The sequence below is a fragment of the Siphateles boraxobius genome, unplaced genomic scaffold (genome assembly GCF_051911475.1).
Source record: "Siphateles boraxobius isolate OS27281-9 unplaced genomic scaffold, OSU_SipBor_1 20, whole genome shotgun sequence".
Classification (NCBI taxonomy): domain Eukaryota; kingdom Metazoa; phylum Chordata; class Actinopteri; order Cypriniformes; family Leuciscidae; genus Siphateles; species Siphateles boraxobius.
The window spans coordinates 13712594-13726622 of record NW_027508811.1 but is presented as its reverse complement, the minus strand read 5'-3'; the positions used below and the strand labels follow the sequence as shown (position 1 = coordinate 13726622).

At 37.1% G+C, this 14029-nt stretch overlaps 1 protein-coding gene and 1 long non-coding RNA gene across 2 annotated transcripts in view; one reads left to right on the top strand and one right to left on the bottom strand.

Annotated features, from left to right (window-relative positions):
• slc24a3 (solute carrier family 24 member 3) overlaps window positions 1-14029 on the top strand; it is a 172826-nt gene that overhangs the window by 56697 nt on the left and 102100 nt on the right. The window lies entirely within an intron of this gene.
• LOC143745096 (uncharacterized) lies at window positions 9427-12515 on the bottom strand. The gene is made up of 3 exons (XR_013205943.1): window positions 12368-12515; window positions 11855-11911; window positions 9427-9959 (listed from the first exon to the last, which is right to left on the bottom strand). It is a non-coding gene; the product is annotated as an uncharacterized LOC143745096 (long non-coding RNA).

Sequence of the window (14029 nt, the reverse complement as noted above, 5' to 3'; positions counted from 1 at the left end):
GGAAGCTTGATTTCAATCTTTGAATTAAATGTTAAATGTGTGTAGGTCTAACACCAGTATTCAGAAATACTACAGAAACATAATAAAGTAATCAAATGTAAAATAACACATAGTCTTTTAGTTCTGTTTCCTGATTAAATTAAATACATAGGCTAATAATTCTCATTCATTACAATTAAAGCTATCTTTTGTTGTTTGACGACAACATTAAGGACAGACGCATAGCCTATGGCTGCTGTCACTTTTACAGCTAGTGCACGGATAGATGCGCCATACGTCATCGCGTCGCTATATCATTGATATCGCGATATGACACTTTTTTATCATGTAAAAATGTATACCGGTATTATCGTGGACGGTATGATATGGCACACCCCTAGATTATACTCATAGTTTACTATTTATATATTATTTTTGCACTTGCAGTATATTACTATGTTCAAATGTAGATATTTTTTATAGTTGAAAAATACCTTTAACTGTACTTTTAACTAATTTTAAAAACATTTTATCAGCTTCATGCATCCTTTTTATCAACACTTAAATGTCAGTGTGTTTCATAAAAAAGGCTAAATTTTAAACAAAAACGTTGAGAAAATCACAATTTTGTCAAAGACTAAGTTACGCCTTGATCAGATTCAGAACGATGATCAAAACACAGATGGAGTAGATTGACTATCACCCCCAAAGCTTCACAGTCGTGTTCTCTTCATGGGTTACGCTTCATTTCATTTGGTAACATTGAGCAGTTTTGATTTACACGCTGTTTAATGTTTGATGATCACGTTATTTTACATTTGAGTGAGCAATCGTCTATCACGCGTTTCGCGTGATTTTTTTTCCCAAACCACTTCAGCGGAAATCCCGCCCTGCAGCCGATTTCATTGGTTTAGGTTACAGTGACGGGTAGGTTTAGGGATCAGTGTTTGGTGTAGGCAATCAGTACAGTGATTGACATGACCAATGAAAACTTTAGAATCGGCTGCAGGGCGGGATTACCGCTGAAGTGGTTTGGGGAAAAAAATCACGCACTTGTTTCAGCTTCTTCTTCTCCTGTATTTTGATCCAGAGATTCTGTACTTGAAGATGTGTCATAGCGCCCCCTACAGTATAACAGTGAAAACATGAATAGCTGGAAAATTCAGTCAATGGTGGGGAAAGAGTCAAGTAGAATTAAAGAAAATTCCTATGTACACTTTCAGTGGACTAGCCTACACAAAAATTCCGATACGCAGAATTAGAAACATCTGTTTTATATCAATATTCTAATCAACATTTTCAAACGATGTATGAAAAACGATGTAAAAAAGTATATTTAATTACTCGATCAAAAGAGTTAACACAACTACAAATCAAGTATACTTTCAATACTTAATTATACTTTAAAGTATATCTCGATCAAAAGTACTGGCCAAATATACTTGGACTTTTCTCTCAGTATAAGTCAAGTACACTTAAGTGTAATTTTAAGTATATTTCTGAGAATTACATAAAGCATATTTTTGAGAAGTATATAAAATATAGACTGAAAGTATACTTTCTTATTTTTTGTTTAAAATAAGTATTCTAATAAAACAATTGAATAAACGTATTTTTCATAAGGGAAGTCAAATTAGTCCATAGCCAAGTCTATATTTATATTCTCATCCCTAAGATTTCTCGCTTTTCAGTGTAAATTGTTGGGTATTTTGCCTCTTTTTTTTTTTCATCCACCAGGCAAAAATAATTATATGAACCACTTAGGAAATCTCACTTTTCGTATTAAAATGTATGATATATATATATATATATATATATATATATATATATAGACTTATGATGTATTTATGATTTAAAAAATATGTTTTGGGGTTGGATTTAAAGTCTCTTGTATTTATTTGTTCAAAAATTCAGTAAAAGGTAATATTGTGAAACATCATTACAATTTAAAATGACTGTTTATTTTTATTTTTATTGTTTATTTTATTTTAAAATGCGATTCATTCCTTTTTTGATTTATTTGAAATAGAAATGTTTTGTAACATAATGCCTTTATGGGAAATTGTGATAGTCTTGCTGACTAAAAGTATTTAAAAAAAAATCGTACTGATACCAAACGTTTGAATGGTAGTGTATGTATTTATACTTGCATGTGGTATTATTCCATTCTGTTTTCTGTGGGAATAGCCATGCCACTCCATTACAACGGTCTACATCACATTACCAGTGTGTGTTTGGAGTTAAATAAAGCATGAAAGTTGAGTGTGTACTATAGTGTGCGTTTTATTATGGAGTTGTGATGTAACTCTAAATAAAGAATGGCCTGCGGACAGTATGACAGACTGAGGACTGTGGTAATGTGGATTCAGGAGGATACACTGGCCAAAGGAGCTCTGTCACATGTAGAAGAGAAGGTCAGAATGTGCAAGACTGACATTTGTAAAGAAAATGGATATTAAAAATGTATTAAAATTTAAATAATTTAAATATATATTTAATGCTGAAATATATCAGAAATGAATTCAACTTTTCTCATGTTTTTAAAAGGTTAATAGTGGAGTGAATCAACAAAAATTGATGTTAGACATTTACAAATTTGTATTTCATGAGCTTTTATTCAAAGTGACTTACAAAAGTTATGGCTTTTTTCTAGCTGCGTGAGGTATTGGGCTCAATCTGAGTTACATGTTACATGCGGGACTGGGACCACCAGGGACTGGCTGATGTATTTTGGTAAATTGTTTTATTTCCCGCTATCCGAGGATTTTTCGCCACTGACTGTGGCAGGATGAGTTAATGCGCAAAAACATATTGCTGACACACATGAATTAGCTCAAAGTAATACAAATGAATTATCTTAGTTCATGGATGTACACAACCTAGCAAGGCTTCACACATGGGTAAGACTGCAGAAAGAAAGATAACAGCAAGAAAAATATATTGCATTGAATCCAAAAATGTTCATCCCTTTATTAGAATGTCTTTTATACCTTTAATGACTGGTTGTCAAATTACACCTTATGTTATACACGTCATTGTGTTAAAGTTGGAGGTATGATATTTCCACTGTGAAGGGTGGATTGGGGTGGGGGGTGGGATGGGGGTCTAAATGTCAAATTACTCAGCGCAATGACGACAAAGCCTGCTACACGCGATGTGTCGCTGCGAATCAGCATCTATTGCTCCTTCTCTAAGGGTGTATCTGTTTTTGTGTATGAAGGTTTGTATACACATTTTAGCTTTACTATAAATGGACATTGAGATGATGTTGCAAAATATAGCAAATTCCGCCATTTCCTGGAATAGTTTGAGAACATCACATCAAAACATAGCACACATTGTAATCACTCATGCAAACTCATAATCTAGACGCAGCCAGAAAAGGGTCTGATAATGTGTGTGTGTGTGTGTTACTTTGCATATGAGAAGCAATATTACTCTTTGCCCTCTGGGCATTTAGATGACATCCACACCTGCATGAAATCAGGGTTTCCTTCATCTTTGATAATGAAATGTTGGGTCAGGCTTAGGCTTTATTTACTGTAGCAGCAATCTCATCTCTCAAATATTTACTTCTAGCTAACAGAACCATTCGCCAAAGCAAGTCAGTTTCTGAGGAAAAGCAAGCCATGTATAGGAAAAATGTACGTTGTGTAAAATGCTACTGAGCTTTTTGAACGAAGTCCTATTAACAATTAGTGTAATTTTGAACATATCAGTGTCTTTAATTGGTTTAATGTGTTTATTATTTAATGGTACAGTAAGTCAAGGCAAATGTCTTTGAGATCAGATGAAATGGGATAATGTGAAGTTTACTGTAAAGTAGTATTGAGAGCAAAAAGTTCCAGAAGTATTTTTTCCATTCATTTTTCCCATGGGGATTTTTAAGTCTTTCATAACGAGAACCATGAACCAAACCAACCAGCAAATTTTGAAGTATTTTAAAATCAGACATTAAGGCAAAGCTACAAGACTGCATTTGATGGCTTTAATGAAGGAAATAACTTAAATCTTAGGCTATGTTTACACAGAAACGATCTGAAGAGAAAACGCAAAAGTGGCGTTGCATTATCACTTTTTATTTAGACGAGTTTTGTCTAGACGAGCGTTATGGGGGGGGGGGGGGATCTGTGTGCATATGGTGATGCAAAAGTGTGTGAAATTCGATGTAGTATGCACTCCAGGCGGCTAGGTGGCAATGTGAAGCACCGCCACACAACAACACCAAGTCCGCACGCCTGCGTACAACCTTCCTTCTACTTCTCTCCCTAGTAGCGCGAAATCAAAACATGGCGAAGCGAACAGCAAAAAGACTCTTGTGCGTTTATCAGAGCTGCTAGGGCAACTTGAAGGTTCGACTTATGGAAATAATCCGACATGTTGGTTGTTATTTTCCTGTTCTGGCGCATGCCTGTGACGTAAACGCGTACGCGACGAGAGCCACCGTAAGCAGATTTGCGTTTTTACCCTTAAGACGGGAATACGACGGTGGAGCGTTTTTAAGATTTCCACTCTGGAGGGTGGTTTCACTTTTTTGCGTTTTTAAGCCCCAAAAATACCATCGCCGTGTAAACGAAAGGCACATCTGATAAAATATTTTTACGTTTTCGTGTAAACAGGGCCTTATAAAGCATTGTGAATTACATAAGCGAATTAAAAAAGTACTAGGAGAAATATAAAACTATAGACCGTTTGGGGGTTTGCAAACAGTGATGCCCTTTTTTGTGGGCGGAGCCTAGCTGGTGGCAGAAAATGACAGAAAACGAGGTGTGTTCAGGTGAATTGATGGCACATTGTTATTTTGAGGCAACTGAAATGGACTGCAGATTTTTTTGTTATTTAAAAAGCGCGTTAGTAATGTGCGCCTATAGGCGGGTCTACAACGCGCGTACCCTCTGCTTGTTAAACACACAGCGACGCGCAGCAGCACACAAACATGCCAAATATTAAGAAGGATTACAATGTAAAAGATTATTATTGTGTACATAAAGATATGATGGAACCCGGCTTGTCCCGTAGATGGTCTGCTTACTCGCTTTAACCTCGCGCATGAGCAGATCTATTTGTGCTCTGGAGAAACGTTCTGTCTTCCCACTATCAAATTCCATCATTTAAATAGCGAATCCGCCATAGCGCGAGCGCAACTGGCATTTAAAGGGAATGGGAGATGAGACTTTGATTGGTTTATTGCACGTAAAGCCCAAAACACACCCATTACTCCTTAAAGGTACAATATGTAGGAGTTTTCGCCACCAGGGGTCGCTAACCTCTTACAATAACAAAGGCGTATAGTGATGACGTATATTCCGCATTAAGCGTAAGTATGGATCTTGTCGTCAAGCTGATGAATCTTTTATGGATGAGTGAATACATTGATGTTTTTAACATGACTGTGGTATGAAGCAGGGCACGATTGCTAGACGTATACCAGCGCCACACACAACGCGAGTCCCGCGGATATAAAGGAATAAGGACATTTCATTCTACCGAACTACACGCAAGTGCTGAATTAATACTCACACAGGTCAGTTTATTAGACGAATGAAACTTGAGGTAACGCAGCGCTGTTTCACTTGCTCTAACAGTTACACTATCACATTAAACCGCATTTGAGTGTGTTGAATGTGGTTAGTTAGGTTGTTTGTTGGCTGTATGAGACCAACTAAGCTAGATCAACATTAGAGTAACATACAGATCATATTCTAACATTTCATCATGTTGAACTAAATAACATTGATTAGTTTTATGTACATTTGCTCACCTGTCTAAAAAAGTAAAATGCAACACTCGGGTCTCTGTCAAGTCGAAGTTAGTCGCGGACGTGAAGCTCTCGGCATCTCGAAAGATGTTGATCTTCGTTTTAGTCCTCTTTTTGTCTCAAAGTCTGCTTGCAATGGCCCATAATGTTTGAACAAATCCGTGAGTGTCCTGCTAGGCATAACGGCATAACCCGGTTGTCCTCGTCTGTCGCCATGGTTACTATAGCCAGTACGAGCGCAAACATGGCGGAAACTGGGGGTAACGCAGATATGACGTCATTGACTGGCGACTCCTCACCCCTGCTCACACGTCCCGTTTCCTTGGTTAAAATCGATATTTTCTCACGATTTACAAATAGTTGGAAACATTTGGGATATTGTAAGTAATCAACTAAACAAAATATATAACATTGGCCTAGTGGTTTTTGGATATTTTACTGCAAAATTCCTACATATTGTACCTTTAAGTTTCCCGTTGTTAAACTAGCAAAAGTGGATTCGGACACGCCCTATCTACACTTGCGCCATGCGCTTTAGACCGTGCGCTTGGATCCTTAGAGTTCATATCTCACAACTTTTAGAAGAAAAAAAATTGAGCGATATACTCGTTATATACATAGTGTTTAGGGTGTTGTGTAGTGTCTGCATGAGACATTTACAGAGTGTTGTATAGTCTGTAGGATGTGTATAGGGTGTAATATTAAGTGTGCATGGTGTAGGGTCACGAGGTGTAGCATGTTTCTGCATAGAAAAAGCATGTGCAAATGCATTTAATGTTTAAGATCTGTCAATTATTTTGACAAGGAACCCAAAAAAAGCACAACGTACGTAGCATGAATACTGAAACAAACAGCAACGACACACCCCTGCTGTAAGCATACACATGTGAACACGCACGCATCCACGCGTCCACCCACACTCCCGCAGATGTTGTGTAGCAGTGGTCTGAGGTTTTCTTGTCCTTGTGTGGGTCTGTGTTCTGACTCGTGTAGTTTACAGGTACATGCTAGCTGAAGTCATCTACAGCTCTTTCATAAACCACATTAATGAAGCCTGGAGGAACCTAGAGGAAAAAAAGCTAGTAATAGATTAATATCAATGAATGCACAAAAACACAATCAACCATATATATATATAATAGGCTATAGAAGAAAAGACATCTCAACAAAATGCATGGAAACACATATGTTCCATGTAATAAATCAATTTAAAAAAATACAATTTTGACTAATTAAAAATGTCCATCTTCACTTAACTTTAAAACATTTGTGTTTCAGTCCGCTTGTTAAGTCTGACATCACTGTTTCCAAGTCCAAAAGCTCTATCAGATGCCAAAAACAAACAACAAATGGTGCTAATATACACTCATTGGCCCTCATTTATCAAAAGTGCACACACCAAATTTCCAGCGTACACCTGGCGTACACCCAAAACCACGGTGACTTTGCTATTTATCAATATGGACGTTGGCGTACGGCACGCTCAAATCCTACGCTAGGTCAGGAGGTGGTGTACATGTACGCACGTTTTGAGTTAGTGCGGAAATGCGCAGAAAAACAATTCCTAACACCACAAAACGCACTGACAAACTAAAAGATATGAGGAGCTCTTTTCCAAAACGCGATAAACACCATTTTTAAAAATAAATTTGTATTTTATTTCTATTAATAAACTAGTGTTGTGTCTGCAAAGATGAAATTGATGATCACCATCTCCGTAGTGAACGCGCCTATAGAGAGACTAGCCTATTTCTTTTCGTTTATAATTGTTTCGTTTAAAGACATTTCAAGCTTTCTTTATAGATATATTTCTCATGTCTGTGAGGCATATACTGAGTTTTGGTTAATTTGTGATGAGATGCGCCCCAGTTCACGTTCAATGCAAGGGACCGCGCCCGCACCTCCATGTCATGACTCATGATTATATTGTCTGCTATTTGCTTCTTATTTATTAAATCCAGGCAATTGGTTGATGAAAAAAATATTAAAATTAAGATACAATTTATACAAAACGAAATTCCCTTTAAAGAAAGGCTTTCTACAAAACAAAACTTAATTAAGTGGCCAAAATCATGTCTGAGCATGTCTCCCGATATATTGCGCATCCTATCTTAGCCTATGTTCACTTTTCATAATCAACATAGATGGGGAAAAAATAACATTATTATTTTTTAACAAATATGAAACTAAATGCACTTAGTTAATGGCTACAACACGCCTAATAGTAGGCCTGAATATTGTTATCATTACTTTTTTCAAGTTCGGCACGAATTACTATTAGCCTAAATGTGTTACTAAATTATTTGAATGTATTTTTAACATTGTTGTATTTAAGGACTGTATTTGTGTGTTATTTTTAAATTATTTGTTTTATGTGGTTGGACAATATTGGAAAGTGACATTGGAAATATTTATTTTATTTTTACTATTTAATTTATTTTACTATTTATTTTGTTTGGCTTTTATTTATTTCATGCAGTTGCACTTATTTAATTTATATTAATTTATAGTATGAGTCCCTGATTATATGTTGCATGTTCTCTTCTTGTTGTTTTTGTTGTTGTTTTTTTAGACAAAAAATGGATGGATTTATAGCGTTTTGAAAAAAAAAATACAATTAACTTTGAATTTATCATCAACAATATTGTTGTTTGATTTAATAATAATTTTCATGATGGTGATGGTACCGATCACCAGAGAAGTGTCTCCTCTTTGCCGTCTTCCGTGTGTCCATGGCGTAAAATGAGGGTGTGGGGGAGGCGGATACTTGAATATATAGGGGCGTGTTATTCTAATGACGATCGTTTTCAGCCGCGGCATTTATCAAGGGCAGGTATTGCGTACACCTGGATTTCAAAGGTACGCACAGCTTCATAAATCAGGCGGTGAGAGGAGTGTAAGCATAATCTTACGCCAACATATACGCCCGTTTCTACGCAAGAATGATAAATGAGGGCCATTGTGCTGTAATATTCCTGAAAATTATGATCCTAACCTTGATCTCTATAACGAAATCTCAGATGGTTAGTTATTCAGCTATTTTGAATTGTAAAATGTTGAAGTCTGGGATGCCGTGAGACTGGAGACTGTAATGTACACTATGGCTTTTGAAAAGCTTAAATGTGTGACTTGAATCAACAGTGCTCATAAATGGTTGTTGAATATTCTCACTAGAAACAAGATAAAGGAAGTAGAAGTAGAGGCTTCGACCCGGAAACAGTATTCCTTATCTCACAACAAGCAGAAAACATTTTCCATTATAACAGAGTTGTGGTTTAAGGTGCAGTAGAATTAGCTGTTGTTCTGTGAATTTTCACTGGTGAATTCCAGTCATTTCCAGAAGTATCCACACGATCAGCAATTTTGTGTGTGGTCAAAAATTTCACTATGGGACCAATTTGGTCACTGGAATTCGCTGGATTTGACCAACAGAAAGCTGCTTGAAAGTGACTCCTGTGTGAGCTGTGCTTCATACATTACGTTGCTACACTGATGACAATGGTCATTAGACCTTTTTGCCTGTGTAATTTCATGAAATTCACAAATATTACTGTAGCAATGTTTAAGATTCAGGTAGAAGGAGGCGGGAACCGGCGAACATTTAACACTTTAATAATAAAATAAAAAATGATCCGCCAGCAGCCCCTCACGGACGACTAAACGCAACATAAACTCAGGCCTGTTCCTCTCTCGATCTTCAGCGTCGTCGCTCCTCCTCCTTTTATGCTTCCGCTCCTCCGTGAGAGATGCGAGACCAGTGCGTCTCACAGGTGACCTTCATTATCAAGAGCCGTTCTCTCACGTCCCTCGGCCTCGTCCTGCTCGCCACAGTTACCACACCTTTACTCGCTGCAACATAAAATGCAATCAATAATAAAATCTTCACAAGGGACATGTGAGGTACTTAACGAGTTAGAAAAGTGAAAAGGTGCAGCAGCTTCGTTTTCCATTTGTTTTTCCCCTTTTCTGCTGGATGGTCCAGGCACTTCAATGATTTTCATGTCTACAGGAGGATTTTTATTCTTGTTCAGACTTGTATTTCAGCTTACCGAGATCCCTGCAAAGAACAAAAATTACTGTTAGTAATGTTATTAAAGTGATAGTTGTGAACTTAAAATAATTTCCTCAGCCTTGTGACATTCCAAACCTGTTTGACTTTCTGTCTGTGGAACACAAAAGCAGATCTCAGGCATAATGCAACCCCAGTCACCGTTCGCTTTCACTTCATGAAACAAAAGCAGAATTTTTTTTTGTAAATCATTCATGAAACCATTCTTATGTACACTTGTCTAGTTCAATTCAAAGCAACAATGTATGTAAAAATGGATAAATATTCTGTTATGCTCCAAAATTGTCCCAGAAAAGATCCTAAAAATATGGAAAATGCAACAAAAAAAAATTGTCCACAACTCATGTGTTATGAGTTGTGTTGTAAGTCTTCTGAAGCCATATAATAGCTTTTTTTGTCTAAAAAGACTAAACTTGAAGTTATAATTCAGAGTTCAAATGTCTTATATTCAAATGCAAATGATTAAGGCAGTGGTCTCCATGCGGTAGCCCGCATGGAGTCTCTGAGTCGCCCGCCGAGCACGTTCTATAAATAGCCTGAATTGTAATCTTTCATTTCGCTTTTTTTTTTTATTATTATTTATGATGGCATAAAATGAGAAAATAACTAATGGTAACATTTCATATACCATTAAAACATAATAAAATAATTCTAAATATTTAGAATCTGCACGTCGAGGAGGTTTAAAAAAAAAGACGCAACGTAACTTCTGTGAGTTGAGGCGGTCGCGGGCAGACCGTACATACATAAGATAAATCTAACTATAAAAAAGAAAAAAAGATTAATTATGGCTGATGATGCAGGTCATGCAAAAAAGAAGACGACTTATTAATTTAACGAGGAGTGGGAAACAGAATTCCTCTTCACTAACGTTAAAGATAAAGCTGTAACTTATGCCTCATCTGTGGAGCTAGCATTGCGGTTGCCAATGGTCTATGGCAGGGGTCTCCAACACGTCGCTTTCGAGCTACCAGTGGCCTGATTGTGGTCAAGTTCGTTATTTCAAATGTAGGAAGCTCATAATTGAAGCGACGCGCTCATTTTTTCCAGGCACAGCGAGATGAAAAATCCATTAGCTACTAAAACTTCTTTGTCATTGTGGAGAGCGCAGTGCATGGTTGCATAGCAACGACAGACGCCACGGGAAAATCAGACCGAATTTTACTATTAATAATGAAAGATAAGCTAATGTGCATTGTGAACGTCAGTAATCTTTTTTGACTCATTCTCTTTAAGGTTGAAATATGCAAGCTTTTTATAAATCTTTTTTTTGTCAAAACTTTATTTTAACTTGTAGGCTACATGTTAGTAGATAACATGTCGAAAGACACTCCTTTAAAATCAGACCATCATTTTTAATGTTATTATTTTGTTTATGTAAACAAAAAGTGCAAATGAATTCTAATTATATTTGTTATTTGCTGTTTTTCGACATAAACCTTGGTGAATTGATTTTATTGTGTAGTATTAGTACTTTTTGAACAGGATTCTGTGATAACCGTGATCAATTTGGTCATATATCTATAATTCCCCTATAATCATGAAATTTTCATGCCATTTCATCTCTAGTTAAGATGCACTGTAAAATCAACTATAATTATGTGTTTTTACAGTATAATATGCAAAGTACAACTTTCTTTAAAAAATTAATCTCTAATTCTGTTCTTTTCTCTGACATTTAAGGGTGACATATATCGTTCTACAAAAACTAGTTGTTAATATGAGAGTTATGAGACATTATTTAAGAGATTTCAGTATTGTATTAGCCTACATGAGTAGCTCTCGGCCACTATCTTTTTTAAAAAGTAGCTCTCAAATGAAAAAAGGTTGGAGACCCCTGGATTAAGGTATAAGAAAAAATGCATATCATTATTAGCGCCAAACCTGTGATATTATTTTTCTGAGTAACATGAGTGAGATTTGAGAGCATTAGGGAAGATTTTCAGAGAATAACTGATTAAAAAACACAAGTACACAATCAAACAATACAATTTCACACAGAAAAGTTCATAGTAATAAAGTACTTGGATGTGGTGCAGGTAACTTACTGTAATTCAATGTTGCCTCTGAAATTTTCAGATAATTTTAGAAATGTACTGGTTGTTCTGGGGAAACAAAAGAACAAAGCTAATTATATCCATTCACAACATAATATGTATTGGCCAGTAAAGGGCTTTAAAATGGTATATGAGAGATTGAGAGCACCAGTAGTAAATAAACAAAAACAGATCAAACTAATATTAACCACTTGTGTTATTATAACAAACGCCAATGATGACAGCAGGAATCAGCTAAATTAGTTGTATCAGCAATTTGAAGACACAGTTGTACAGAATACGTGGAATTGAATGACTAAGGCAATAAGTCAATGATTTCCATTTGTTCATTAGTTCTTTAGATTAGTTAGCATTGCAGCTAAAACCTTCATACCACATAATGTGCAATAAACGAGTGGTAAACACGGTAAAAACGTAGTGCATAATAAATTTCGTTTATATATGTATGTTTGAATATATAGTGAGTAGACTCTGCATTTATATTTCTTTGGTGAGTTTAAAAACCTCGTAATGGAGACCCGAACAATCGGCTGAAGCTTTGATGAGAGGAGCCGTTAGTACTTTCAAATCCGATGATGATCAGCTGAGCTTTGTTTCTCGTGAGCAGCGTGAGCAGCGCGAGGATCACTGAACAGCAGAGGTATAGCAGCAGTTTCGTGACAGAATACAACTTTTCTTTGTTTATAATTGTTGTATTTATCAGAATATCATTATATCCTGAGGAGCTATCACAAACAATATCACTGTGAGACCGAGGCTGCGTTCCAGTCCAAAATTGTCATGCCCTTCATTCGCTAACTTCCCTCCGTCTCGTTCACTCGGATGTGCATCATTGCTTACGTTGCACGAGTGTCCACTTTTTGGCGGAAACTGCAATGGGCTGAACTGGAACGTCCCAGGCCCTTGATCACTTGGAATCAGCTATGGAGTTGATTTATTATGTACAATTTTTTTCCCTTTAAGAATTTGTTTAATGCAGCATCCAAATGTATATAGGTGTGTTTGGGTTGTTTTACATAAAAAAATCTAATTCATATATAATAGAGTTGTTTGTGGTGGTGGTGATTAGACGAGATCGGCGGTGACGTCACAATCGTGTTGCATTGTGGTATATGGAACTGCCTGAAGTGTACATATGAAGTAGACTCGCTCCCTCGGTCAAAATCGAGGGAACGAGTGTCTGTCCATATAAACTTCCCTCGTCCACTTGAAGAAGTGGAACGCACTTCAAAATGGCGGCAGGGATTCCCCCGAGGGGAAGTGCTTAGGGAAGTTTGCAAGTGCATGTCTAAAAGTGGACTGGAACGCAGCACGAGTATGCTTCGAACTGACTTCTTTTACTGTTTCAATGTTCAAGGAACACATGGCTACACAGCGCCGTCTGCAGCATAAGAAAACAACTGCACAATAACCCAGTTACCAACACTAAATACATAACATTTCCTCCCAACTTAAATCAAGGGTTGTCAAACACAACAAAAGGGAATATTTCTTTTCTTGAATTCAACTTTGACCACTCCTTAGTGAACACATCTTACTCTTCATGCATCTATCCCTTTTATATATATTAGAATGCTTGATAACGGTCAGGTGGTCTAGTGAGACGTGTAGGATAACGCTTAATAGTCTCTCCAGTTTGTACAGTCCCTGGGGGTGATTGGTCAATGTTGCCTGACCCTGGTGTGTCAATCATCACCTCCACAAGATTGTCAGTCTTTTCCCCAATGTTCTCCTGAAGCGGAGATGCCTGCCAATTATCAGGACCAGCAGGAACTTCTGGTTCCATCTGAGTTTCAGAGGATTCAGTCCCTTGTTTCAGTAATTGATCTACATGACGTTTCCAGATTCCCCGAAGCACCCACGTTGACAACGTAGGAGACAGGTCCTGTTTTGGACATCACCACTCCAGGTATCCATTTTCCCCCCTTTCTGTTGTCACGAGCAAGAACGAACTCTCCAGCACTAAATTCTCTGAGCGTTTTTGGCGTCGGAACTGCTGGGCATCCTGGGACTGACTCACTGTTTTGGCGAGACTAGGCTTTAGAAGATCCAGCCGGGTTCTTAGTTTGCGATTGAGGAAAAGCATCGCAGGTGACTCCTTTGTGGTAGCATGCGGAGTGTTTCTGTATGTTAACAGGAATCCATCAAGTCTCTGTTGGATTGGAG